A 27,012-nucleotide genomic window follows, 5' to 3' on the forward strand; every position below is an offset into this window, starting at 1 on the left:
AAATTTCTGTTGTTTTAAAGGCCCTGGGTCTATGACATTTTGTTATAGCAGCCCAAGCAGATGAATACAGTCACTCACGTGGTAGAAAAGGTAATAGCATAACTCACAGACTAAACAGCAGAGAGGTAGGAAGTCTAACCTCAGGGAAAGCCACCAACAATTGCTCACTCATGCTTTCCATCTTTTTTGTGTGTGCTTGTGCCTGCTTGATTTTATCCTATTGAAAGACTCTCCGTGTGGCAGAAAAACCCAATCACACTCAGATTTACATTTTCCTAGTCCAGCAATCCCAACAGGAAGTTCTATTTCCCATGTCTGAGAGTCAGCCCTGGAGTAGGACTCTGATTAGCCCTGCTTAGAACAGGGGCTCACACCTTAGGATCAATGTCTGTCATTAGGAAGATAATTAGTTATCATTGGTAAGGTTGCATGCCCGTTGCTGTCATTGTGTAGCCAGGTACAACCTCATCAAAACAATGTGTAATGGATTGTTGGTGGTTTTTTAAAGGACAGGATGCATTAATATGAAAGGACATTGTCCACTCCATAGAGGCTGGGAAGCCATATCTGTGATTTGGGAAAATTGAAGCATCTTCAAATTAATGTTCAGGGATTCAGAATCAAGCCATATTTTGACTAGTACAGCTCTGATGGTGCTTTTCATTTCAAAAATAAGACTCCTGTCTAGTTCCTGACATACTGTCATCCAATACTCGGGTTCTGAGTGTTTTAACACTGTTTGTCCTCATAGGCTATGCCATGATCACATCTCCAGTATTCCTACTTCCTCTTGACCTGAAATTAGTCAAGAAGTAGAATTCCATGGTTGGATCTACTCCTTTGAGATCAATTTTCTGCCTTTTTGATTCCTGAACATCATTTGCTTCTGGATTCCATATTGCCATTTTACATCTAGTATATTCTTATTATAAAAACACATTTTCCTTATGTTAGACACTGTGAGGTTGGAATAATACTTACTACAATATATGACCAGGCTGGAGGAGGACTCTAGAAATTTGCAGTGCAGTTGAGGTCCTCTTGCTCCCTTTCTAGGCTCCCCTTACCGTAGGTGCACTGACTTTAGGTTCCTCTCAGTCCTTTTTTGCCTAGGCAAATGTGGTATCTCCAACTGTAATAATTTGAGGCAGAAGAAATACCATCAATCACATTTGCAGCACGTGTACCATAACTTTTGATATTCATGTTTTATGTAGTTTCCTCTGATATTAATTCTGGGCTTTGGCCAATGGGACATGAGCAAACGTGACACAAGCAGAGGTTTTAAAATCATTTGCACACTGGATATTATATTCTTGGACTCTTCAATCTTGGATTCCTGAGGCACTAAGTAGAGATGTCTGGCTCCATAAATGGAAAGACTATGTGGGAGTGGGAGAGAGAGAGATGCTAAGATAATTGGAACAGTTCCAACAGTTCCATCTACCCTAACTAAGGTACCATAGAGACAAAAGAATTTATCTTGGATAATCCAGCCCCAACAGAAGAAATGCCAGCTAAAGCCTACTTAGACTGCAAAATTGTAGGAAACAATGAATTATTATTGTTTTAAGCCACTAAGTTTTGCAATGGGTTGTCATACACAATAGATCATGAAATGATGCCAATCTTCTGTCTTTGCCCTGCCTTGGTTCCATTCCAGAAGTCAAGATGAGTGCTACCTTAAGAACAAATGTTCCTGCCTGTTTTCTGATTCAGTAAGGAGGTAGCATGTCAATGTGTCAAGAACCTTCACTCTGTAGTGGTGCTGGGAAAATCCAAGTCCATTTTCTGTCCAATGCTGGGATGTCTGCATGATTTTTTGTAAGCTGTGAGATGGTTGAGAAAATCTAATGCAATGATGCACATAAAGCATCAGACCAAGACTTGATAACCTACCCATAGTGGCTGTCATGTTTATTAATCTTACCTCTTTATTCTCAGGTTTTATAGACTCTTGTATTTTGTTTGGGGCCTCAGAATGCAGATGCCCAACTAGGGGTTGGCAGTTGGAATGAGGCTCCCTCTCCATCTAACTGACTGGGGATTTCAGTCTTCTGACTAACTTTGTGGGTACAACATTTCAAGAATGATTTGCCAAGGAAACTTTTTTTTAACCTAATTTCTGTCCACACTTCTGAAACTATACTCCCACCATGTTCTCATGGATGCTTTCTTCCCTCAGGCTTCTACTGCCTGTTCTATAATCAAAATGAATCCTTGATTCCCATGTCTGGACTTCGTCTTTTATTAGCCAACAAATCATTACCATATGGATTTGACTATTTTCCCAGCTTTGCTTGTTTAGCTAGGGCATGACACACAGCCGTGTTACAATATACTCATGGAAATTGATTATGTCATTCAATGGCCTCACTCTTATCTAAAATAGGATTTTTGATAGACCCACCCATAGCTCTGAAATATGTTATGGAAAGATAATTGGCTAATGCCAATATAATAGCTATCTCTTCTTTGGGGATTAGACATTGATAATATTTGAAAGAAATGAGCTGGCTAATGCTCAGTATGATGATTAAAGTTTTCTCCAAAGGTTATACTAGATGAATATGCAATCTCAAATAATACTTAATTAAAAGTTAGAATTTCTAGTCCATGGTTTTTGGAGCATCAGAAGTTTTAAATAAACCTGTCTTTGCAACTGGTATATTTTCAAGGGTTATTAACCAACAATACAATTATTAAAAAACCTGATTTTTCAATCAAGCCACTAACTAAATTTATGCCTTTAAATAGGTCACTTAACTTCTTTGGGCTTCAATCTGATCACTTACAAAAGAAAAGGTTATGTATACCAATACATTTGGATAAATCCTAAAAAATTAAAACAAAAAGAAATAGAAAGCCTTCAATACTTTTATAACCATTGTATTAGTTGGCTGAGGCTTCTATAACAAAATACCATATTCCGAGTTGCTTAAAAAACAGGAATTTATTTTCTTAAAGTTCTGGAAGTTGGGAAGTCCAAGATCATGATGCTGGACAATTTGTTCCTGGTAAGAATTCCTCTTGGCTTCCAGACAGCTGCCTTCCCACTGTACTTTCACAGGGCAGAAAAAATAGTTGCTGTTTAGCAGCTCCTATAAGAACACTAATCCTTTAGAATCAGAACTCTACCCTTAAGACATGATTTAACCTTAATTACTTTCTTACTCCAAATACAGGCACACTGGTGGTTAGGCCTTCAACATTTGCATTTGCAGGGAACATAATTCAGTCCATAGTAATCATTAGGTAAATAACTAGGAAAATATTAAGAAAATACAAGGAAAATATAGTTTCTGTGAAACTTTAAATGAAAAGATCGTTTTATTTTATTTTAAAAATTTTATTTATCTATTTGAGAGAGATGGAGAGAGCACAAGCAGGGGGAGAGGCAGAGGCAGAGCAAGAATAGACTCTCCACTGAGTGTGGAGTATGACATGAGGCTCAATTCTAGGATCCTGAGATCATGACCTGAGCCAAAGTCAGATACTTCACCAACTGAACCACCCAGTTGCCTAAAGATCATTTTAAACTTAAATGAATGCTTTCAGAGCCCAGAAAAAGAGTGAATAGTTCCCAAATCATTTTATGGAGCTAAATAGAAACTTGATTGCAAAACCAAGTGAGGATACCATGAGCAAGAAAATTATCTAAAACTCACCTTGTGAATATAAATATATAAATTGTAAAAGAATTATTAGCAACCCAAATCCAATACTATATAAAATGATAATACATAATAACACGTTTGGTCTAATACAGAAATCTGAGACTGGTTTAATACCAGAAAATCTACAAATGTCATTTATCTCATTAACAGATGAAAGTAGGGAGATAATATATAACCATCTGAAAAAATGCAGACTTATTTTTTTTAAATCAGCATCCTTTCATGAGAAACACTCCTAGTGAAATATGACTAAAATTTTTCTCTTTTTTTTTTCAAGATTTTATTTATTTATTCATGAGAAACAGAGAGAGAAAGAGGCAGAGACACAGGCAGAGGGAGAAGTAGGCCCCATGCAGGAAGCCCAATGTGGGACTCGATCTAACAAAAGTTGAATGCAAACATCCTTCTCCATGAATAATTGTTTGAAGCATTTATTTAAGAATTAGAAATAAGATACAAATGCCCATGTCCCCTTTTCTGGAGGGCCTAAGCTAGAATAAGAAAATATATTGGACAGTAAATAGTGTGATTTGATAAAAAAAAAAAAAAGAAAGTATATTGGACAAAACGCCTAAGAGTTGGAACTAACAAATCTGTCAATATACAAAGGTGCTATGACTAAATACACAGAAAATGAAAAAAAAAAACTACAGTGAAATTATTAAAAAACAATACAGGTGTTTATTCAAAAGTGGAATCTGAGAAAAAGACTAGAATGCTAGAATGGGTTTTTTTGGTGGTGACCTCAGGGAAGTAGCAGTGAAGTGGCTGGAAGAATGGGACAGGGAGTAAGAAAAACCAATATTTGTGCATTATTGAGTTAGCTATTGCTATGGGCAACTGCAGTTGAATCCCATGATGACTTTCTGAAGGCCTATGTAGACGGTGACTTAGAACTATCTCTTCCAACATGGGATGTTGGTGGAGAGTCAGCAAAGTATGTCTGAGGTAGGATACTGGCAGCATATACATCAAACTGCCCACCACTGTTGTGCTAAAATTGGAAACAGGATGACAAAATGTGGTGCAGGGCACGCAAGCATCTGCTGCCAAGACTGGATATAAGACCACTACAAAAAATTGGATTTCTATGTACAAGACATAAACAGACAACAAAATTAAAAATATGTGCTAGACATGTATGGAGAAAGTTACAAAAAGTTATAAACTTCCTTGGAAGTCATTATGTCTGCCTAAATAAGTGGAAAGATCTACCATTTTCATAGAAAATAAGTCAATATTGTAAAGATGTAAATTCTCAACAAAGTGATCCAAAGAAATGAAATCCTTTCAATATCATCCAGTTTTTAAAAAATACTTCATATGGATTTTTTTATCTTCCCAAGAATAATGAATGATAAGGAATTTGTATCAAAGCAACACGATAAGAACATGCACTTTGGAAAAAAAACTAAACATTATTTTTAGTGCTGTTTCCAGAAAATACTTAACCTCAGAGAAATCATTACTTTAATTTTATGAAGGAAGAAGTAATGCCTAAATTCAAAGAATTATGAGGACTAAATAGAAAAAGAAAGATTAAGCAAGAATGTAAAGTGCCTGGCACATAGTAGGTGTTTATGAAATTTTCATTCTCTTCTTTTTTCCTTGAAGACAGTCTTCCACTTTTATAGCTTTCAGTATTTCCGATCTGTGATCAATGAACTAAAAAAAAATAAGAGTAGAGTTTTACGAGCTGTTAAACTTTTTAGAGAATAAAGAAATCAAGTGAAGAAGCATTAGTTTGAAATGTCAGTATTCCCTTGAAAAGTGGACCTCTTTTTCTTAATTTACTACCACCTAAATCTCTGTTGTTTATCACTTTCTTTATGATGTTCTTTTAGATATTCTTTTTTAAAATTTAAATTCAATTCAGTTAACATATAGTATATTATTAGTTTCAGGGGTAGAATTTAGTGATTCATCAGTTGCACATGACACCCAGTGCTACTTACATCAAGTATTCTTTTTAATGCCTATTATCCAATTACCCCATTCCCCCACCAACCTCCCCTCCAGCAACTCTCTGTTTGCTATGGTGAAGAGTCTCTTATGATTTGCATCTCTCTCTGTTTTTATAATTTTATTTTTCCTTCCCTTCCTCTATGTTCATCTGTTTTGTTTCTGAAATTTCACAGGTGAGTGAAATAATATGGTATTTGTCTTTCTCTGACCTATTTCACTTAGCATAATACTCTCCAGTTCCATCCATGTTGTTGCAAATGGCAAGATTTCATTATTTTTGATGGCTGAGTAATACATTCTTGATTTTAAACTACCCATTCTATTAATCTTTTTCTTCTTAGTGCTTTTTTGGGTTTATTCAATAAAATACATTCATTATTATAGCTTTATAATAAACCTTGATGTCTAGGGGAACAAGTCTCTTGTATTATTCTTTTTAAATACTCTTGGGCTTTGGCTCTTTCATGTTAATTTTAGAATCAATTTCTGAAGTTTCTCAACAAACTATATTGAGATATTGATACTACAGTATCCTGTCAGTTAATTTAAATTGAATTTACATTTTTTAGAATATTGAGCTTTTCTATTTGTGAACAAAGAATACATCAAATTTATTCAGCCTTATTTAGTGTTTTTTAGTGTTTTATTTTTTAAGCTGAGTGTTAAGTTTGTGGGTGTGCATTTTGTGGTTATGCTTCATAACTTAAATATATGTATTATGTATCAAATATGATCCTTTTGAAAATGAGGAAATATGTATTAAGTGGAATATAGCCATTAAAAGTGATGGTGAAGTTATTGATATGGAAAGCCCACAGCATCTTAATAAGTGAGAAATTATTTTTTCATAATAGGATATGTTTTAGGCAATGCCATTTACTAAATACATGTGAAATTAGAGTGTAGAATACAGAGAGATATTTGAAAAGCTACTTAAAATGCAGAACTCAATATAAAAGTCAGATAGAGGAGCAGTTCTAAAATGGGGAAGTACGAACCTTTAACAATCCCTTCCTCCTTCCAGGAAAGCAGCAAGAACACTGACAAAAATTGTCAAAATTAAAATGTTCATAACTCGGGAAATTACAGGATTGCAACATTTGAGGAGCATCTGTTCAAGAAAGTCAGCTGGATCATGATAAGAACATTGAGCTTTGTGATGTCTTAATTTGCTCTCATCTCTCTCTCTCTCTTTTTAGATCTACAGTAACTGAAAACTGACACCCTGACAACTACAGTAGCTGTAATAACCAGCAAACTAGTGGCTACTGAAGGGGGTGATATGGGTTTGGAGCTCTCTAAAAGTCCCACTACCCAGAAATTTAACATTACTTGACTGTCTGATAGCTCAATAAAAATATCCATTCCCAGGCCAGGGCTTTTCTTTATTTGAGTTCAGAACTCTATGTTGATAGTACTATCCTTGGAGCATTTGTCAAAAATAATCAGCAGCAATTATTTAACACTGGCCAAGGTGGTATGCAGTTAGGACTTAAAAAGGCAGACTACTACATTTAAAAGAAAAAGTTGGGAGTGAGATGTTTATGTGGAGCTTTGAAAAGCTCCAACATATCCTTGGAATCTAGAAGGCCATATGTCCCACTCATTTTTTCCTCCTTTCCCCTTTATTCCCTTTCACTATTTTTATATTCCTCAAGTGAATGAGACCATATGTTTGTCCTTCTCCGATTGACTTACTTCACTCAGCATAATACCCTCCAGTTCCATCCACGTCGAAGCAAATGGTGGGTATTTGTCATTTCTAATGGCTGAGGAATATTCCATTGTATACATAGACCACATCTTCTTTACCCATTCATCTTTTAATGGACACTGAGGCTCCTTCCACAGTTTGGCTATTGTGGACATTGCTGCTATAAACATTGGGGTGCAGGTGTTTGGGGTTTCACTGTATCTGTATCTTTGGGGTAAATCCCCAGCAGTGCAATTGCTGAGTCATAGGGCAGATATATTTTTAACTCTTTGAGGAACCTCCACACAGTTTCCCAGAGTGGCTGCACCAGTTCACATTCCCACCAACAGTTCAGGAGGGTTCCCCTTTCTCCACATCCTCTCCAACATTTGTTGTTTCCTGCCTTGCTAATTTTCCCCATTCTCACTGGTGTGAGGTGGTATCTCATTGTGGTTTTGATTTGTATTTCCCTGATTGCCAGTGATGCGGAGCATTTTCTCATGTGCATGTTGGCCATGTCTATGTCTTCCTCTGTGAGATTTCTGTTCATGTCTTTTGCCCATTTCATGATTGGATTGTTTTTACTTTGCTGCTGAGTTTAATAAGTTCTTTATAGATCTTGGATACTAGCCCTTTATCTGATACGTCATTTGCAAATATCTTCTCCCATTCTGTAGGTTGTCTTTTAGTTTTGTTGACTGTTTCTTTTGCTGGGCAGAAGCTTCTTACTTGATGAAGTCCCAATAGTTCATTTTTGCTTTTGTTTCTCTTGCCTTCATGGATGTATCTTGCAAGAAGTTACTGTCTCCAAGTTCAAAAGGGTGTTGCCTGTGTTCTCCTCTAGGATTTTGATGGAATCTTGTCTCACATTAAGATCTTTCCTCCTAACTCTGGGAAACGAACAAGGGGTGGTAGAAAGGGAGGTGGGCGGGGGGTAGGGGTGACTGGGTGATGGGCACTGAGGAAGGCACTTGATGGGATGAGCACTGGGTGTTATTCTATATGTTGGCAAATTGAACACCAATCAAAAATAAATTAAAAAAATAGAAGGCCATATGCATGTGCATGGATATGTGCATGCCTAGGGAAGGCCTAAAAAGGCCCTTAACTCTCTAGGCCCTTGAAACTGTACAATGGGCACATGCAATGGGCAAATGTGACATGAAGGCTAAGGAAGAGTTGTAAACTGCCTGCCAGAGCACTGAAGGCATGACCCAACATGCACAGAACCTCTCAGCAAAGACTGAGACACTTATTGATTCAAGGCATTTAAGGAAATCTCTGTCCAATATTTAGCTGATTGTTAAGTTACTCAAGCAGAGACTTTATGGCCACATATAACAAAGAATCCAGACTTTACAGTATTAATTCAGAAAAGCCACTAAACAAGCAACAACAACAACAAACTTTGAGCAAGCAAGATTAGACTTTTATAAAATTAAATAAGTATATCACTTAAAATATCTAGTTTGGCACTGAGGTGGGCACTTGACAGGTTGAGCACTGGGTGTTATTCTGTATGCTGACAAATTGAACGCCAATAAAAAATAAATTTATTAAAAAATATCTAGTTTTTAATGAAAATTAAGAGACATGTATAGAAATAAGAAAGTATGACCCCATAAACAGAAAAAAAAAAAAAACGTAGCCACTAAGCACTAGGAAAACCATACATCCTTACTACACAAAGTTTTTATTTTATTTAAATTCAATTTAGTTAACATACAGTGTATTATTAGTTTCAGGGATAGAATTTAGTGAATTTATCAGTTGCATTCAACACCCAGTGCTCCTCACATCAAGTGCCCTCCTTAATGCCCATCACCCAATTACCCTATCCCTTCAACCCCCTCCCCTCCAGCAACACTCTGTTCCCTACTGTCAAGAATCTCTTATGGTTTGCCTCTCTGTTATTATCTTATTTTATTTTTCCTTCCCTTCTCCTTTGTTAATTAGTTTTATTTCTTAAATTCCACTTGTGGAATCATATGGTATTTGTCTTTCTCTGAGTAACTTATTTCTCTTAGTATAATACTCTCTAGTTGCATCCATATCATTGCAAATGGCAATATTTCATTCTTTTTGATGGCTGAGTAATATTCCACACTCACAAAGATTTTAAGTAGGCTATTTTAAATATGTTCAAAGAGCCAAAGGAGGGATGCCTGAGTGGCTCAGGGGTTGAGTGTCTGTCTACCTTTGGCTCAGGGCGTGATCCAAGAATCCTGGGATCAAGTCCCACATTGGGCCCCTTGCATGAAGCCTACTTCTTCTGTCTCTGCCTCTCTCTGTACCTCTCATGGATAAATAAATAAATCTTAAAAAGAAGAAGCTAAAAAACAAAACAAAACAAAAACAAAACAAAGGAAACCATGTCTAAAGAACTAAAGGAACTAATGAGAACAATGTCTTACCACATAGTGAATATCAATAAAGAGAGAGAAATTATCAAAAGGGACCAAATAGAAATTCTGCAGTTGATAAGTACAATAAATAAAATGTTAAATTCCTTAGAGGGGCTCCACGACATATTGAACAGGAAAAAAGAATAAAACAGACAACCTGAAGATAAATTTTTTTAAAAAGATTTATTTATTTATTTATTTATTTATTTATTCATTCATTCATTCATTCATGAGAGAGACAGAGAGAAAGAGAGAGACAGAGACAGAGACGTAGGCAGAAGGAGAAGCAGGCTCCCTGGGGGAGTGTGACATCACTATATGCTAATGGAAACCCCCAAAAGAAAGGAGAGAGAAAATGGAAAAGAATATTTGAAGAAATGGTAATTAAAATCTGTGCAGCTGTTGAAATCTCCAACAGAGAATCTTAAAAGCAAGCAATAAGAGAAAAGTGACTCATTATGTATGTTTTGTTTGTTTTTTTTTCCTTTGGGGGAGTTTATTTCCCGGTCAGAAAAGGAGAAGCAGGGTCAGTCTCCGGAACATCCTAGGCCCAGGCCTAACAAGGGAGGCAAGGGGAGGGAGGCACAGGGGAGGGCTCCGACTGTGCGGCTTGGTCCCGCAGCTGTCCTGGCTGGGTCTGGGGATGGCCTGCCGGGGATGGTGGCACCGAGCCTGGGGGCAGAGGTGGCAGCCCAGGGGGCCCAGAGGATGGCACATATGGAGGCAATAAATACTGACCGCCAGGCACACGACACCAGGCCGGCAGGCCCGGGTGGGACAAGTAAGGCTCGGCCGCTGGCTCCGTCCGGCGAGGGCTGTGTGCTGGGGCCCCGGGCTCCCTCACCGCCCCCTGGGACAGAGAAGGCAGAGGCGTGAGGACACCTATGTAACTATCAGCTGACTTTTCTCATCAAAAACGATGGACACCAGGGGTGCCTGGGTGGTTTGGTCAGTTAAGCATCTGCCTTGGGCTCCGGTCATGATCTCGGAGTCTTGAGATCAAGCTCCGCATCAAGCTCCCTGCTCAGTGGGGAGTCTGCTTCTCCCTCTCCTTCTGCTCCTCCTCCAACTGGTTCTCTCTCTCTCCACCCCCCCCCTCAAAAAACAAAAACAAAAACAAAACTAAACCAGAAGCCTTGGACACCAGAAAGCAGTGAAATGATGTATTTAAAGTGCTGATAGAAAAAGACCATTAACCAAGATTCCAGTATCCAGCAAAACTATGATTCAAAAATGAAGTATAAATTAAGACCTTTCCAGATAAACAAAAGCTGTAAGAATTTGTCGCTAGCAGATCTCTTCTACAAAGAATACTAAAAAGTGTACACCAGAATGAAACAAAAGGATAATAGATGGCACTGTGAATCAACAAGAAGATAAAATAGTACTAGTAAGATAACTATGTAGATAAGTATAAAAGAAAGTATAAATGTATTTGTATTTGTAATTCTTTTTTTCTCCTATCTGAAAAAGAACTACATAAAGCAATAATTGTAATATTTTGTCAATAGGTTTATACTGTATAAAGATGTAATTTATATGACAATAACAGCACAAAGGAGATGGGATCAAAGCCGTATTGCAGCAAAGCTTTTGTGTACTATGGACATTAAGTTATGCTTATCTAACCATAAGGTTGTAAGCCAAGATGTTAATTTTAGTACTCCAGGTTACTCACTAATATCATTCAAAATAATCATGAAAGAAACAAGAGAATTGAGATGGCATACTAGGAAAATCTCTGTGAAACAGAGATGGAAGAAAAGAGAAAAAAAAGACACAGATGTACAGGAAACAAATAGCAAAATGACAGAAATTTATCTTGTCTTAATAGGAAGTATATTAGATGAAAGTGAATGAAACATTCCAATCAAAAGTCACAGGTTGGCAGAAATGAATAAAAAATATAATCCACCTGCGTTCTCTGTATAAGATGCACACTTTGGACATTAAGATCAAATAAGTTGAAGATAAGAAAAGATACCATGTAAACAATACCCAAAAAATAGCAGAAGCGGCTCTACTAATATCAGAAAAATAGATTTTAACAACAAAAAAGTGGGACTCGAGAAAACAAGGCTATCTTATTGCCCTTTATAAGAGTTAGTACTTCCCAAAATTATTGGAGTGCAGGAAAATCAATGCTTAGAAGGAAATTTATAGCTGTGGTTGTAAATTTATATCTGAAAACTAATAAGTCAGCAAGTTTGCAGGGTACAATATCAGCATAGAAAAATCAACCATATTTCTATACTCTAGCAATGAATAATTCAAAATGAAATTAAGAAAAGCAATTAAGATATTAAGAAAATGGGGGTGCTTGGGTGGCTCAACAGTTGAGTGCGTGCCTTTGGCTCAGGGCATGATCCTACGGTCCTGGAATCGATTCCAGCATCAGGCTCCTTGCAGAGAGCCTGCTTCTCCCTCTGCCTACGTCTCTCTCTCTCTCTCTCTCTCTCTGTGTGTGTGTGTGTGTGTGTGTCTCATAAATAAATAAATAAAAATCTTTAAAAAATGTATTAAGAAAATGAAGAAAACTCCATTTATAATGGAATAAAAAAGAACAAAATACTTATGAATAAATTTAACAAAATAAGTATAAAATTAAAAAATGTATATATTTTTTCTTTTTTTTCTCAACTGTATGAGATGATGGATGTTAACTTAATGTGGTGATCACTTTATATGTAAGTCAAATGATTATGCTATACACATTAACCTTGTATAGTGCTGTATGTCAAATATATCTCAATAAAACTAGAAAAAAGAAGTATATACACTGAAAACTAAACGTACTATTATAAGAAGTATTGGTGAGAATGTGGAGAAATTGCAACCCTCAGACATCGCTGATGGAAAGTTGTAGCTGCATTGAAAAATAGTCTGCAAAAGTCACCCTTGGAAATACTTCATAAAGTTAAATAATATCTTTTGCCTTTTTATAAGAGTTATTACTTTTTGCTCGGAATAGAAAAAGGAGCAAGCTAACTAAAAGCAGACTTGAGGCTGCATTATAAAATTTTTCAGGGATCTCTTGGTGGCTCAGCATTTTAGCACCTGCCTTCCGCCCAGGGCCTGATCCCAGAGTCCCGGGATCAAGTCCCACATCAGACTCCCTCCATGGAGCCTGCTTTTCCCCCTGCTTGTATCTCTGCCTCTCTCTCTTTCTCTCTCTCTCTCTCTGTGTGTCTCATGGATAAATAAATAAAATCTTTAAAAAAATGTTTCAAAGACAATGGATTGTGTTTGTTGGTTTAAATGTCAACTGTAGGAAAATATTCAGACTAGGGGTTTGGGCACTACTCTGAAGGCCTTATTTTCAGAAAAATTGATAGCAAACATGCCAGAAAATGGGCCCCACTTATGAATTCCATCTAACCAGACAAGATATCATATTATTGTTTAGTGCAGTTGGAAGAATTTCTACAAGTGTGAAAGAAACATCAGGAAAACATCAGGAACTTGTTGCAAAATATTCATTAAACAAATGAGTTGAAATGTACCTGTCTCTGGACAATGGAGGCCAAAGAGTATGATACTATGACAGTCTGAAGTCAAACCTCTTATATAAACCCATTTCTATTAAAGGAGAATTACATTGTTGAAGGAAGGAAGGAAGAAAGGAAGGAAGGAAGGAAGGAAGGAAGGAAGGAAGGAAGGAAGGAAGGAAGGAAAAAAGAAAGAAGAAAGAGGGGGATCCCTGGGTGGCGCAGCGGTTTGGCGCCTGCCTTTGGCCCAGGGCGCGATCCTGGAGACCCAGGATCGAATCCCACATCGGGCTCCTGGTGCATGGAGCCTGCTTCTCCCTCTGCCTGTGTCTCTGCCTCTCTCTCTCTCTGACTATCATAAATAAATTAAAAAAAATAAAAAATAAAAAAAAAAGAAAGAAGAAAGAGGAAGGAAGGGAGAAAGGAAGGAAGGCAGAAAGAATGAAAGAAAGAAAGAAAGAGAGAAAGAAAGAAAGCCTGCACTTCCTCAAAAAGTTAACCATAGAATTACCATATGACCTAGCAATTCTCCAAGTATACATCCAAGAGCGTTGAAATATATCCACACAAAAACTTGAACAAAAATATCCAAACCTGTGATATTCATAATACTAAAAATATGGAAACAATTCCTATAAATATCGAAATAAAATGAATTATATTCATGCAATGGAATATTATTCAGCTTTAAAAAATTGAAGTACTGATTCAAGCTACAACTGGATAAACCTTAAAGACATTATGCTAAATGAAATAAAAGGCAGCCACAAAAGCCATATTACATTGTACAACATTGTCCAGTTCCCATTTATGTGAAATGCCCAGAATATGCAAAGTCTGAGAGACAGAAGATACATTAGTTGTTGTCGTGGGCTGGAGAGAGGAGAGTATGGAATGACTAATAAGTATAGGTTTTATTTGGGGGCTGATGAGAATTTTCTTGAATTAGATGGTGGTGATGGTTGCACAACTCTGTGGATATACTGAAAACCACTGACTTGTACATATTAAGAAGGTAAATTTTATGTAAATTGTGTCTTAAAGCTGTGGTTTTATTTATTTATTTATTTATTTATTTATTTATTTATTTATTTATGATAGTCACACAGAGAGAGAGAGAGAGAGAGAGAGAGAGGCAGAGGCACAGGTAGAGGGAGGAGCAGGCTCCACGCACCGGGAGCCCGACGTGGGATTCGATTCCTGGTCTCCAGGATCGTGCCTGGGCCAAAGGCAGGCGCCAAACCGCTGTGCCACCCAGGGATCCCGTTTGTTGTTTTTTTTTTAAATGGACTCCTCTCTTTCTGGGATCACAGTGACTTCCTGTTTTTTTTTTTTTTTCTAAACTCTGCAGCATCTCACCCTACACCATTCAGCGTCTCAGCTTTTTCATCGTCTGTCCCACAACTGTGTTTAGTTCTTCTGTTGGAAATATCTATGGTGGTTTGTTCTCTGTCTGGACACGTACTGATAAACAATATTCTTCCAGAAATTTTCTACAATTATATGTTCATATACATAAATATGCTTTTTTATATAAATGAGGTCATAAATGTTTATGTGCTGCCTTTCTATTTTACGATATAGCCTAGAGATCATTCCTATTAGCCTATGTAGATTGACAGCTGTCAATCTTTTAAATAGCTGCATATTATTTCATCCTAGGGTCATATCATAGTGTTCTATTGGTGGCACTTGAAGTCAGCTCCAGTTTTATGTTACCAATGACACTGATACATATATACATCATTGTATATTTGGGGATATTTGGAAAGCTGAGAGAAATGCCAAATTGGTTTCCTAAGAACTTATCCAAATTTCTACTCCTAGTCAATGTATAGATGTACTTATTTCTTCGTATTCTTATTAATTTTGTGTATTATCAAATACACTTTCAATTCTTTCCAATTTGACAGAGGCAGGAAAAAAAAACCTTTGACAGAACTTTTTTTTTTTTTTTTAAGGGCATTTTTAAAGGGCAGCTTTCAAATAATGGATGTGATTAAGGGGACCTTAATCTCCTTATGTAGAGAAGTCTGGATGCCAGGGGTTGAACCATCATTGACTACCTAAAAATGGAAAGCCAGAATCAGGGCCTGTGCAGAGTATGGGGATATTCCTTCTTCAGTATGAATTCAGAGCAAACCAATTCTGAGGATACATACCTGTCTTGTGGAGGTGTGATGTGGGAGGGGTGTGTGCAGGTTTGCTGCCATGCTTCTGTTGTAAAGGATTTAATTTTTACTTCCTGGAACATGAAAGTCAAAGCCCACCCTAGGCCCTCTTGCTGAAGATTTTCTGTGGAGTCAGCCTTAAGTAGCTTAGACTTCCAGAAGAATTAACTGCTGAAGATGAACTCCTAGAACAGTCCCCAAGTGAGACTGTGCTGTTTAGGGACCCAATCAATAGAGTTTTTCTTCATGGGATTGAGAGTCCCATACTGAATGCTCGATAAAAGTGTTATTCTCTCAAAGGAGAGCAGACACCAGGAAAGGAGACCAAGCCTCGGACTGCACTTGTAGCCCGGGAGTCCCAGGCTGTCCCTGGTAATGAGGTGGGCAGTGCAGGGTGGATGTAGGGGTAGAGGAGCTTGGGATGCAGGGAAGAAGCTTCTAAAGGGACAACCTAGAAATAGTTGTTGGAGAAAGAATGCACTCGAGGGAGGCTGGTCTGTGCAGCCCCACCATCCATGTGGCCTTCTTCACTGGAGGTGTCCTCACAGGGAGGTTGGCCAGGGGACAAAGAGAACAATCAGGAAGAGGTGGAACAGTCACAGTTACCTACTTCATGCATTTGCCCCTGCCCCAGAGCCCTTCAAAAGCTACAGGTTTAGTGCTTCTCCATTCTAGGGTTTTTTATGTCTTAGCAGAAAGCTCATTCTTTGCCCTCTGTGTGGTCTTCCAGTTAACTTAAATTGTAGGGGAGGGATGCGGGGCTAAGGGGAAGAGACTGGAAAATTGAGGAGATGTGAAGGGTGTAGAAGGGGGAAGAAGGAGAGGAGGAAGAGGAGGAGGATCTAATGCCATAAGTAGGTCTCTTACCTAAGGCTAACCCCCATCTAATGAGTTTTGGAATCTGTTTCCCTGCCAGTTTATCATGTAGATGAAATACCCTTTGTTCCTCAACGACTGTTCATACTCTGCTGCCTCTGATTTTGAGGAGCAAAACTCTTTCACTAGGTGTTAAAAGAGGAATTGCTTCTTTGTTGTCGACATAGATAAAGCTGTCTCTGAATATCTAAAATCTATTCAGTCAGAGAGAAACCACTACTTTTCCAAGCACCCTCTCCCCACTTAAGGAATTAACTAACCATGAAAACTGCCCTGCTTTCCAAGAGATGCCCACCTGTCTCAGATGATCCAGTGACCCTGGAGCCTTGGGCACTGGAGGTAAACAGCTGCCTCATCGCCTTGACTCTGGAAGGATCATCTTCCAGGGGGAAGAATTCAGGGCCTGCTAAATGGAACAGGCTAAAACTGGAAAGGAAATAAATGGTATTTTCCTGCTTCTAGGAGCATATTATAAAAATAGAAGCTGAAAGTTAAAAAAAAGGGAAGAAGAATTCTCAGCTATAATGCAATGCACAGGATTGAAATGTCCCTTAAGAATTTTGGTTTCAGGAAAACCATTCTTGCAACTTTTCACAACATCCTGAGTGTGGGATATTGAAATCCTTAATAAATATAATCTTTAATTCAGGACAGCTGAGTCAACAAATGTGACTGTCATTCTTGGTTTCTTCCTCTTTGTCATCTTGTGGGGAAGCAGAGGAATTTTCAACTAGGTCCCCTAAAATTCTTACTGGCTAACTCTCAATTGCCTTGGCCTCTAGCCTAGATATTGCTTAACTGGATAGCATGCCCTTTCAAATATTTTACATACTCACTTACAAGTTCTTTAAAAATAACAGCAATCAAAGCAACCAACCTATGACCCCTACTATTGCTATGAGAAAACACAGCTGCTATAGGAAGCACATGAATTTCCATCTACACCATTTTCATGGTTGCATTAAACAGTATATTTCCCTGCTGGGGCTGGGACAAGTCAGACACAAGGAAGCTTGATGTCAGGGATTCAGAGGTAATAGGTTGGTTGAGAAGCTCCTCATGCCAGGGGACTGTGTGCAGCTGGAGTTGACACACATCAGATGAGATGTCACACTTTCAGAAGCACTGCAGAGGCATTTAGCTCAGGCCAGATCTCTGCTGTGTGAACTCCCTTCCCCCAATTGGCATGTCTGTGGTGAGAGCTGAATTTATAAAACACCACAGCGAGGCTGGCAGGCTGACAGCCAGTGGGAATTGGAAAGAGAAGAGGTGAGATTGTCTGTGTTATTGGGACCTGGTGGAAGTGGGGTTGGCCTCATCTTTCTATTGCATTAAGGTGATGATGCATAAGGACTGGGATGTACTTAGGACTTAGATGACTCAGTGTTGCCTGCATGCAGAGTGGGTCCTGTGGCTGGTTCGGAGCAAAGTGTAGAATGCAAAGATGCTAAAAGGCTAGGTATGCCCAGATACCGTGTTTTAACAGTGAGCTTGCAGACATTCTTTATAGGTTTGCTGCCCAGCCTGGAAAGTGACACATAGTGGAGATTTCAGGCAAGGAAAGACAGGATACTATATTCATGCAGAGAGAGATAATTGAGCAGGCCCCCTGTTTTGTCATTCTTGTGGCATCCACTGCTTTCAGTAGGGTAGTCCTTTATCACTCGCCTTGAGTATTGCAAAACCATTCATCTTGGTCCCATCTCAGGTTTTCCCCTATTCCACGCTTCTGGCTGCATATGCCATGCACTGTGCTCTGTGCTGGGGACACGTGTAGAGATGTAGTCTCTTCCCTTAAGACACTATTGTGTGTGTGGGAAATAACCAGGAAAGAGATCAATTATCTTCAATTCTAAAAGAGTTGTCAAAGACAAGGAATAAAGCTCTGGGAGAGCCTCAAGAATTCTTAAGATTAAGAAAATCTTTTTTCTTAAGCCCCTTAAGATTATTAACTATTGATTTTAAATCCAGAAAGGTAGTTTCTTTGTCTATAAATAGCCAATTAGAGTCTTTTGGTAGGAGAGGTGGGGTTCATGGTCATCCAAAGGCAGTGGTAAGTAAAAATGGTCATCTCCAATTTATAAATTGGAAGCAAGGCATGCAAGTCTATGCATCAAAAAAATCATAAACATATTAGCATATGTCACTCATCATAAGCAAATGTATTTCCAGAACTTAATTGGTAAATTCTAACCTAAAATTTATCTTAAACCTTTATACTTATATTAATATGATAATTCAAGATAACTCTTTCCTTATTCTCATCAGTACCTTAAATTTAATTCATATCTACTAAGTATGTACTAGGTGCAAATTTCCATGCCTGGCACCAGCAGCAAATTGAAGAGAGAGGGAGAACAGGGTGGGAGGACCTGTGGCTACACAGCTATGGCCAGGAAGCTGGAACTTCAGTTTTGGTATAGGCTGATTCTCATTCTAGCCTTTCTATTAGGACTTGATGAATCCTTTAAATACACTTTTCATTAGACATCCAGATAACCAGAAGACATATGGTGCTAACGTTCCACTGGCATTTATGAACAGAAGCAGCTGGTAAGCAGATTGAAAATTTTAAAAAAGGAACAAATGAGCCTAAGGGAATCAAAATTGTTGTCATTCAGTCCAGAATTCTTCAGTCTTCATGCAAGTTTTGAACTAGCCAGAAGAAGTTGAAAGAGTACACAGAACTGACTTTGCTTTGAAGAGTCTGGCTGGGCATGTGGCACCTGTGACAGGAACAGATGTGATCATCTTTGGGTGTATGGGCCAATGACAATATATATGAATAGATCCTGTTTCTGGGGGCACAAAGGTGTCCAAGAGGCTCCAGGGAAGATGGATGGATGCTAATTGGCCTTGTGGGTCATGGGAGGGTGTGGTGGAGCATGGTAGGGACTGATCAGATTGCCCTTGTGTTGCTCTCCTGTTTTTCAGGAGCAGTTCACTTCTCATTTTGTAAATTAAAACTATGGCGACTAAACTTGGAACAAGCTCAATCAACCAACTGGAATGATTCACAATATCATTAAGAGTTAAATTTTTTCTCACCCAACTAATTTCAAATTACTAGGCTCTGTTTCTGCACCTCATTTTCCCTCCCATGTTAGCCAAAGTCCCAAAGACTTCTGGAACTATCTCTGTTTCCTTTGAAACCCATATTATGATAAACATATTGTTTACGGAATGTTGAGCATGTATCAAATGTTGTGTTCGGCGCTTTGCATTCACCATCCAATCTGAGTCTCATAAAGAACATATAGCCCCCTTCTAGAGATAAGGGAAGAGAGGTCAGAGAAGGTACACAAGCTGCCTGAAAGTTTACTGAGTCAACAGGTGGCAGAACCAGGATTTTAATTCCAGTTTCTCTTACTCCAAAGTTATTCTCTGACTTTTGCCATTCAGTATTGGAGAAGTCATAATTGCTGAGTTCTTTCTATGACCCCAGTGAGATCATAGACAAAGATCACCAAAGGTTGTGTATTCAAATGCTGAAAAGGAAGAGGATGAATTTTATGAAAGATTATGTAATCCTCAAAGGATTCAGTGGGAACATCAGCCTGAATTTTGCATCATTGGCAGGGGAAATCAGGGTAGCACTGGGTTAGGGCTCCTGGAATTTTGGCTGCAGGGAAAAGGATATAGAGATAAAGGCTTGCTTGGGGTATGTTCTTTGCCTTGAGTTCTGCAGCTATTGAAGAAACTTACTGCCAAAGCTGCAACTCCTATATGCTCTGGAAAATGTTTCGTTGTCCTCCAAAGCTAGGTTTTAAGCATGAGGTAAGTGGTCCCAAAGAGGAAGATGCACCAACCATTCTTCTGAAAGGAATGAAGATTTGAACATCCTCTGACAAAACAAAACAAAAACAAAAACCAAAACAAAATTAAAACTCCATTAAGCAGCTGAAATAAATAAAACTGTCAGCTGATTTCTTTTTAAATCATCCAAGACAGTGCTGCCCACCCGTTCCTCTTCATCTGAAGGTCCAGACGAGCAGCCCTGCTTAATTTCCTTAGCTCTCAGTCTTTCTAGGTTGGGAGATTATCAGGCCTGATGCCTAATGGAGACAGAAGAAAGAGTTCTATTCTCCCAAGTCCTGTCTATAAAAGTGCGAGGTTAGCTCCATAGTCTCTGCATTTTCCAATGTTTGGTTTTGAGAACAAGTCACCCTACTGACAACGTCTGACACATTTTGTCCATTCATGCAAGTGATCACAGGGCCTTGTTCTTGGCGAGGGTCTTGCTTCCTCCAGTGACTCATGTCTCACACGTTTATACTTCCATGTCTCTAAATGCTTCCAAGGACACTATCTCATTAAATCCTCACATTCTCTTCACCAGATAAATGTTATTATATTCAGATGATGAAACTAAGGCTCAAGGTCATAGATCTTGTAAGATGTAGAGCAGGAAATTTATTTTCTGCTCTAGGATTGTCCGACCCCAGAGCCTGGGCTTCTTAACCATTGCACAACACTTGACTTTTATAGACATGGAAATAAGGGCTCGGGAAGGTATGACAGCCCACTTGGCACAGAACCAGTAAGTAAAAACTTACTTTTTATGACAGTTTTAGATATACAGAAAAATCATGAAGAGGGTATAAAGAGTTCCCATATACAGGTCACTCAGTTTCCCCATTATTAACATTTTACATTTGGCGCATTTGTTACCATCGATGAGCAAATACTGATGCATTAGCATGAACTAATGTCTATATTTTATTCAGGTTTCCTTCATTTTTGCCTAAGTCCTTTTTTCTATTTCAGGATCCCATCCAAGATACCACACCACCTTTACTTACCGATGCCATAGGTTCCTCTTGACTGTGACAGTTTCCTACACTTTCCTTGCTTTTGATGACCTTGACAATTTTGAGGAATGCTGGTCAGGTATGTTGTAGGATGTCTTTCTATTTGGGATTTGTCTGATGTTTTTCTCAGACTAGTCTGTTATGGGTTTTTGTAAGGAAGATCCCCCAAAGGAAAGTGCCATTTTCATCACAATCCTATCAGGGACAGATACTATCAATATAAATCATTGCTGTGGAAATTGACTTTTATCATCTGGCCAAGGTGGTTTATGGCAGGTTTCTCCACTGTAAAGTAATTCATCCTCCTCTCCCCTTCCTGTTGTACTCTTTAGAAGGAAGTCACTGCACAGCCCATGTTTAAGAGGTGAGAGCTTATGCTCCATTTCTTTGAAGGTGAAATAGCTCCATAAATCATTTGAAAATTTTCTGCACAGAGGATTTGTCTTTTCTGCCCATTTATTTATTCAGTCATTTATTTATATCAGTATGGATATATGGATATTTATTTTTGACATGAAAATTTATCTTCTCTACTGCAACAATAGGAAAGTAGTTTAGTACAGCCACATCTTGCTCTAGTTAAGTGGTAATTTCTGGTTATTCTGAAGAGGTAGTGGTGTATCTAGAGGGCATAGTCTATCTGTGGGCTGTTTACTGATTCATGAAAGATTGGTGCTGCAAGGTATCACTGGTATCCTTTATTATGGTACTACTAGACCAGCTCATTTCTCACATGCTCCACTTCCCCTAAATGCCCCAACCTGGCCAGATACCAACAGAGCCTAGTAGCTTCTCATGACAGAACTGTGTCCATTTCTGACTTTAGTTCAGATAAGCAATTTACACCTCACAACACCCACCCCGACCAGGGTGCTCTCAACTTTGCAACATAACAAGGACAAGAAATCCATGATCTTTCCTTTTAAAAGATTTCTAAAATTTATTTGAGAGACGATTGTGCAAGCAAGTGGGGGGAGGGGCAGAGGGAAAGAATCTCAAGTAGACTCTCCACCAAGTGTGGAGCATGATGTGGGGATTGAACTCATGACACTGAGATCATGACCTGAGCTAAAATCACCAGTGGGGACACTTAACTAACTGAGCCACCCAGGTGGCCCCATGATCTTTCCTTTAAAAGCACAGAGGAAAGAACCAGGTAATCTTTGATGCCCTGAATCTCCTTGAGGAATGAGAAGGATGTGGTATTTTTCTTTTCCCTTAAGTACCTATTATGTTGTGTGTGCCCGCTTTGTTAAGAGGAACCAAATATATCTGGGTAGCAAACCTTAGTGTGATATGTGCAGATTTTCAAATTGAAATGATGAAACCTTGGGATTTGCACTAGCCCAGCATGGGAGAAGCCAATTAGTAAACCTTGGCAACAAGAGTGAAATCTTAACCACCTACCTATGCTGTCCATATTAATCATTTCTGCCACATACTGTCATGAACGAAGGTCTCCTCAGCATGTCCTAACACTTGCCAGCACAGGGTGGAGTGGAACCCTTCCCTTCCCTTTCTCCCAGGGCTTTAGTAAAGAAAAACAGCTTGCATGAAGAAACAGAGATCAGCTGTCTCTCATTTGGAAAATCTCCATACACGTAATTTTTATAAGAATAGTCTTGGCTTTAAAGTGTCATCATTTGGGTAAGCTCACCCGCTGATATGGAACTTCCTCAGGGTGTCAAGGATTATCATCCATATTTCCTTTCTTGTCTGGTATGCTCCAAGAGTGAAATTGTTTTGTATCTTTATTTAAATGTCATGCTCTACTTTTCTGGGGCATATAAAGTGTGGTCTGGTCCAGTGATGTAGACAGTCCTGTAGAGGCAGAAAATTGGCAGATAATACTTGGTCTATTGGTGAAAGGCTAACCTTCAAAGAATGACATGGAGCTACCTCAGTCTACCTGCACATGGGGAGTGGAGGGTCCTATCACTACCATCAGGCAGTGTAGGCTAGTGGGGAATCACTGACATAAATAAGAGAGAATGGAGTTGCAATCCTGTTCTGTCCCTTATCAACCAAATGACCTTAGGCAGGTATTTAACCTTTGTGAATCTCTGTTTTGAAATGCCTACTTTATGTGATTTCTATATGGATTAAATGAGACAAGGTATGCAAAATGCCTGAAGTGTAGTAGGGGATCCGTATATGATAACTGTTGTCATTCTTATCACCAAATTGTTGGTGTTAGATTCTCTATGATTATAGTTCCAGGATTCTGAAATCCACATGGTATATTCCAACTCCTCTCATTTGGGGCTTGGCTTCAATAAGAAATTTCACAAAGGAAACTGTCTCTTCTGACCCACTATCACTGCAGCATCATTTTGAATTATTTTTCATGGTAGGATAATTTGTTCAGACATATTCTCTTTATCTCTCTCTTGATTTTTTTTATGTTCAGCAATGAACATTTATAAGATCACTGGCCCTGGATGTGATGTATTCACAGCTCAAGTAAAGAAATGGGTATTGTTACATAGGGATTGAAACAAGGACCATGACTTCACAACTTGGAACAGAGCTAAATTATCCTCGCAGGTATTGGCCTGTTCTAAAAGGATGTCTCTGAGCCTGCAGAAGGTTCACTCACTTTGACTTTGGCATGTTACCTTTTCCTTTGTCTTCCCATAAACAAAACAAGCACACTTGTTCTTCTGGATGTATCCAGTCTCTGTTGGATAGGGGTTAAACCACTTTAAGGTCTTACCTGATTCACAGCCACAGAATGTCAAGGCTAGTAGAGAATTCACTGGCACTTCAGTCCTAACCATTCCTATAATAATTTGGGGATCCCATGTAGACAGCTGGGGTATGTTTTTACTTTTCTGCTGGGTTGAGCTACTTGCCATAAAAATGTTTTTGACTTTCATGTAACACATTTCTTAGCAGCCTCTCCATATTTCTGGCTAGGGGACTTTGCAACACGATACCTTTTCTTTGACCTCCAAACTTTTCAAGCGAGTAGACACTCTGCCTGTTCACTCCTTGTCCATTCTCACTGCCTCTTGTCTGCAATCATGATTCTGAAGTTGCTCCTTGGGGGACCATGTTCTTCGTTGTCTCATGATGCTCCAGCAAATTCCCTTCCCTCAATCCCATTTCCTTCCTAGTGTATGTGGCACTCTGTGTCATTCTTCTCTTCCTGCAATGGCTTGCTTGACTTCTAACATTTTATACTACTTGGATTCCCCTGCTACTTGTCAGATTATTTATCTGTCTGCTGATGTTCCCTTCTTTGCCCACCTTAGAAATGTAGGCATTCCTGAAAGTCTTATTCTTATCTGTATTCTTTCATCTTCTTGCCCACTCTTTTTCTCACTCACCTGGCCTATTACCATGGCTTCAAATATCACCTTCTTACCAATGGCTCCCAAATTTTTATCCAGACCTTAATTAACTCTTTCCCATCTCCTGTTCTCTTGGTTTACTTTCTTATTGTTTTCACCTGTGGATCTTTTGATACCTCAAAAGCAACATATCTGAATCTCCATTTATCATTCATAGGTTTTAAAAAATTATTTTAATTAAAAAATTGTAATTCTAGTATATTTAGCAGACAGTGTTATATTTCTTTCAACTGTACAGCATAGTGATTCATCACTTCCATCATAGGTTTTTGAATTATGGTTTCCAGATCCCTCAGGTTCATAGAAATGCCTTAGATGTTAACTCAAGGTGGGGCTAGTGGTTGTGAGAATGAAGACCCCACATCTCCAATTCAACTACCTGGAGCACCTTTGTTCTTCTCTTTGATATGTGGGACTTCCAAGCACGATTTCATTTTTCTTAAGGGTGATGATGTGGAAAAATTGTTTGGAATCTACTGCTACCCAAATTTGTCCTGAACTCATTTCTTCTACTCTTGACTTTTAAAAAATTTCCATTATGGTTACTAGGAATTACAAACTTAAATGCCTGCAGGGGCCAGGTACAAAATGTAAGTGAATGAGATTCCCTGAATCCAAGACAAAAGAGAGTGGTGGCAATTGTGATGAGCTGAAGATAACATAACCAACCCTCCGAGTAGGGGCTGTAAAACCTGTATCTGTAAGTATCATTTTCCTGGGAGTTATACATTTGCAAGCTTCAGGTAGCAGTAGTATCCTAATTACCCAGGTGGGACATCTTGGAAGAATTTCTCTCTTTTCTTTCTTCCCCTCACTATTAATTTTCTTGCCATTTCATTTGTGACCAAATGTAAGGCTTCTTCTCTCTCTGTGTTTCCCTCATCTGTCCTTTTCATTTTATTTTTATTGATCTTTGTTTAGACTATGTATTAGCTTGTTCATGGGCTATTTTGTTGCTTCTCCCTCTGAGCTCTCCTGCATCTATAGACAAATGTGGATATATGAGAAACCCATGTAAGAAGCCAATGACTTCAACTTGGTTTTTGAGGCCATTTGCTTTTCAGCCTTCCCTTTGCCTTTCCACAGAACTTAGTCATCATCATCCTCTGATATTTGCTGCCTTCTATATCTTCTGTCTTCTACTAGAGTTATTTATATTCATGTCTCAGTTATCCCACCAGATTGTGAACTTCGACTATTCTATTTAATGTAGGTAGGCATTCTTTAATAACTACCATGTCAAACAGGTACTCTTTTAGGTGCTTTGGACATGGTCTTTATCCTCGAAAAAGTCCTGTGTGAGACATGAAGGCAGTCATGCAAATAGATAATTAAAACATTAAATAATTAAGGCTTATATTTAATATCTGTCCAAAATGCTATGGAAATGCAGAAAGGAGAATTAATTCTGAGGAAGTTGTAGGGTGAGTGAAAGATCACGAAGGGTGACTCATGTGCAGGACTTAGAATGAGGTTCCCTTGATGTAGGAACCACCAGGATGGAGGGAAGAGAGGGAGAATGACTGTAGGCATTCCAGATGGCATAAACAGAATCTTGAAAATAATGTAATATAGGGAAATGTGGGAGGTATTAAGGCTGTTAGCCTAGAGAACATTTGAAGAGAAAAATGGACTCCTCCCTAGGTAATAATAATGACTACTATGTGGAATTTATAGAGAAATTTTCAGTTCAATGTGATAAAGATCTTTTTGTAACTAAAAAGTAAGTCTTTTTGTAACTAAAGACTCTGACCTTGGGCATGGGTTGGTCTGGTGGTATACTTTGTGTCAGATGGAGGGTGAATGAACATCAGAAATTATGGAAGGATGGATTTCAAAATGAAATTTTTGACCACAAAATAATTTTAAAATAATTTTTAAAATAATTTTTAAGAGTGTTTCTGAATTGGCCAGTGTGACTGCTTTGGCCAAATTGATTAGAGCATTGTTAGACTAATTAAACCTATTGGTTCTGTCTATATTGCTTAGCACAGGCAATGTTCTCTATATAATTGTGGAATCAAATCCAAGTGGATGAATAACCTGTCTTGATCAATAGACTGGTTTGTAAATAGGAGTTTTGTAGAATATTTTCAGTTACTCTGCTTTCCAAAAGTTTCTATAGGAAATTGGGAAATGGGTACTTTTATTCCCTGCTGATGGGAGTATAAATTAGCACCACCTTTCTACAGGGGAATTTGGGTTCATATATAAAGAGTTTCAGCACGTTCCTATCTTTTAATCTTGTACTTCTATGTGCAGTAGCTCCTCCTAAGGCAATTATTATAGTTTGTCAAAGTTTTATCTATAAAAATGCTCATCACAGAAGTGCTAATAATTGGAAAAATTGGAAATAATCTAAAAGCCCATCGATATGTAATTAGTTAAATAATCATAGTACATCTTTACAGTGAAATATTATTCAGCTACTAAAAAGAACATTATAAAAGAATACTTAACAACACTGATAACACCTTCACAACCTATTGTTAACTTCGAAAAGCATATTTCCTAAGTAGTGTAATTCTACTTTTATCTTTCATATGTATTTATTGCTGAGCGGTGTGATT

Source organism: Vulpes lagopus, chromosome 10, assembly GCF_018345385.1.
Source record: "Vulpes lagopus strain Blue_001 chromosome 10, ASM1834538v1, whole genome shotgun sequence".
Taxonomy (NCBI): domain Eukaryota; kingdom Metazoa; phylum Chordata; class Mammalia; order Carnivora; family Canidae; genus Vulpes; species Vulpes lagopus.